Raw genomic sequence first — 3,729 nt, forward strand, 5'->3', positions numbered from 1 at the left:
TCAGCGTCTTTACCGCTCGGCCGCTGGTGGGTTGATACTGATCAGAAATAAAGTTGCAGAGACGTGAACATCGGAAATTGTGATACATGTAGCCGGATTAACAGATAAATAACTAAGATAAATGTAATGCGAGGATATTCAGATTTAAACCAGAAAAATATAAAAAAAGAAGAAAAAAATCCGAAAGATTTTATATTATGCCCAAAATGGCGTTTTTTTAACGTTTTATGTATTACCTTTATTTGTTAAATATCATTTTCTTCGTACTTAATCCATAAAATCCAATTCAACAGCAATATCACAAAATATTTAAAAGAGCATATCTTTAGAATTTCCAATACACAGTCTCGCGCGCTGGATATAATTTTTTTTTTTTTTTTTTTTTTTTTTTTTTTCTCGTAGAGTGTTACCGTGGCTCGCTTTGAAATCGTTGTTGAGTTTCTTAATCAAAAACTCATAAATGCTTTACAAAATATTAAATCGATAATAAAACAAATTCCGAATTCCAAATTTGGGCTTCCAGATACCCATATTCGGGTGGACACGTATTCAAATTTCGTACGTTATTCAAATTTGAATGGCTGTAGGTACCGCTGTTTCATCACAATGCGAGGAACATGCATACGTTTATGCAAATTCATCATTATTTAATCGCTTTAAATATGCGGGGCGATAATATTTGGTGGCAACAATTTAAAAAGTGCTTCGCCGTTTATAGTGAATCAACGCAAAATGCCAAAACGAAATTAATAGTTCTTCTGGGTGAATTGCCACTTTGGGCTAATAATTAATTAATTAATAATTCATTTTCAAAAAATTCAAAATGTATTTTAGCAAATATCAAAGCTACGATGATGATATGTATGAATACGATGATGATATGCTTGAATGATATGTTCATACAAAATAAAGACATTGCAATTTCGTTTTCAAAACCCGAAATATTGTTAAGAATTTATTTAACTATGCGTATAAGTAATGTAAGAGAAGGAGAGATCTTTCTTTGTTCTAAAACCAGTTTAAAATTATTTAAGAAATTCAGTAGGGTACTAAAGACTAAAATTTAAAATTAGACAAAACTAAAGTTTTATTTTGGCGTAGATTTTGAATAAAACTATTTCGATTTTAAGAGCTATCAAGCGGAGGTCCTTCTTCTTCAGAAGGACAAATATTTTCCGCCAGAAATGTTTTAGCAGTACTTGCTATGTATATATATATTTACTAATGAAATATTGATTATATTATCTCCTAATATAAATTTAGTAGAAGTATCAAAAAAGAAATAGAATTTCGCTAATAAAAGAATCTTGCATCAGCAGAAATGCTTCAAATGCTTAGAAAATTTTTTGGTACTCTACTTTGGTTATAAATCCCATCACTTCATGAAACTACAATTTTGGCCTAACTTAATTTGCCAGTTTGGCATCATCATTCTTACATGAGTAACAGACGAAACACCTTCGCATTTATTAATTATTGTTCATTGAACGGGGGTTGGTTTGTTCCCCTTGAAAAGTCAACTCATTTCCGATCAATAGCGATAATTACTTGTTTTTAAATTTTAATTTATTTTTCAAAGTTTGAAATTTTGTTATCCATGATTTAAATTCAAGTCCCCGTTAAACATTTTTAATAATTTACATTCAAGTTCCTTTAAAACACAATTTTCGGAATTAAACTTACAAACTATGGATTCACTCTTTTTAGATAATTCTACTAAAATTAATCCTAGGAGATAATATAATCAATATTTCTTTAGTAAATAAATTATTATTATCTTACTTTGCAGCTATTGCGCAAGTATTAGAAAAACTTGTTTTCGAATTAAGTGAATTTTAGATCATTCATTATATATATATGCAAATATTTTTAATGAAAATTTGACAACGGAAAGTAAACTTTTTCACTCGCTAAATAATGGTTACAAGTATAGATGTTTTTACATATTTTCATTTATGCCACAAATGATTTTATTTTATAATTATTCCTGTAAGTGTTTATATTCTCGATTATTAATAAAAAATTTTAAATGAGACAATACTTCAGATTTCATTAGTAGCAACTTCTGAAAACGAGGGCCGATTTAAATTTTTTCTGAGGACTTATAGAACATTTTTTTCGGTATTGCTAACGGTGATTGTGACAGAGATGTTTTAATAATGAAAAGAAACTGAGCGTAAAATTCTAGAGAGTGGAATCGGCCCACCAGCGGCCGAGCGGTAAAGTCGCTGAACACTGGTAGTTCGGTCCGAGGTTCGAATCCCGCGAACGGGCTGGCTGCATGGGTGTTTTCGTGGTTTTCCCCATGTGTAACGTGTATACGAGCCAGTTTCCCTTAGAAAGTCCTTCACGAAGGCATCCCTCCCCTTAGGCAGATAGCCCTAGTGTGCTTTGCCGTAATTAAATACACCACCACCTAGAGAGTGGAATCAGCTGAAAAATGTTTACTATAGCAAAAAAAAAAAAAAAAACTGAATGACCCGGACGTGATTTGAACACGCAACCTTCTGATCTGGAGTCAGACGCGCTACCGTTGCGCCACCGAGCCACACATGAAGCTATTGCCAGTAATGTAGTAGCAAAATTACCTACTAATTTAAAACGTATTCTAAATATAGTTGTCAACTTTTGATATACTGTAAAGGCTCTTATTTTCGCGAAAGTGAATATATCGGTGATTTAGCGAGCTGAAAATTTCGCGAATTTTATATGAACAGAACCGAAAGTTGAAAAATTTCAAAAGTACTCGTACCTAAGTAAAGTTGTGAAAGTTGAAAAATTCGAAAAGTACATCTTTTGCATAAAGCATTTTAAGAAACTTCCTTTTGTTCGAAAAGTTCTTCCCCCCCCCCCGGTTCCCGTCTAAATGGCGAGTTCAAGCGTTTGCTCAAGAATGAGTTTATTGAGTGGTATTCTAATGAGCTTCAATTTCTAGAGGAAAAAGAATCTGTGGACTTGTAAATATCACGATTTAAACCGATTCTCGCTTCTTGGCTTGTGCACGTATTTAACGGTATTGAAGCCAAACGTAAGATAATTTTGAATGGCTTCAAAGAAACTGGTATAAATAGTATTCTAAGTGAATGAGCTACCTGCTATTAATTTTATTCTTTTATATCCGAGAAATATAGTTGTATATTATTCAAAAAAATAGTTATAAGAAAGAAAGTTGTCAAGAAAAATCTTGTATCTCTGCAATAAATCATTAAGTTTTGAGTAAGTGAAAAATTTCTGATTTTTTATTATTATTTGAGGAGGAAAAAATCTGATGTGTACGGAATATTAAATTATACGTATTTTTTCTTGCATTTTGTTTAAACTTATTGGATTTAATTATATCTACTTCGCCGACAGCGCATAAACCACAATAGAATAAGTGCATTCTTTAAAATTCACTCTATTTGTTTACCATAGCGACATTCTGGCGCTAGCTTCACTTAACAGTATTATATTTCGTTCATATTATAACTCAGAATGAACAAAATTTGTATCATTTCAAGAATTATCTAATCGTTGCCACATGTTCTATTCAAGTACTATAATAAAGCTAGAACGATGGATTAAAAAAATTAAGTAAACAAAACAAAAATGGAAACAGTTTTTCACAGACGTTTGAGTACTTCTCATACAATTAATTCAGTTCTCACTTCGCGACAAGGCAAAAAAAAATACATCAAAACTCCAAATATCTCTACTAAAAATTACCAATTATTAAAAATTAAATTATTA

The 3,729-nt window shown here is 31.2% G+C and overlaps 1 non-coding gene across 1 annotated transcript; it reads right to left on the reverse strand.

The window, feature by feature from the left end:
- Window positions 1-2,476: 2,476 nt before the first annotated feature.
- On the reverse strand, window positions 2,477-2,548 carry TRNAW-CCA (transfer RNA tryptophan (anticodon CCA)). The gene has a single exon. It is a non-coding gene; the product is annotated as a tRNA-Trp (tRNA).
- Window positions 2,549-3,729: the final 1,181 nt, after the last annotated feature.

The sequence above is a fragment of the Stegodyphus dumicola genome, chromosome 4, assembly GCF_044657685.1.
Source record: "Stegodyphus dumicola isolate Sdum_Otavi_A_Nest chromosome 4, ASM4465768v1".
Taxonomy (NCBI): Eukaryota; Metazoa; Arthropoda; class Arachnida; order Araneae; family Eresidae; genus Stegodyphus; species Stegodyphus dumicola.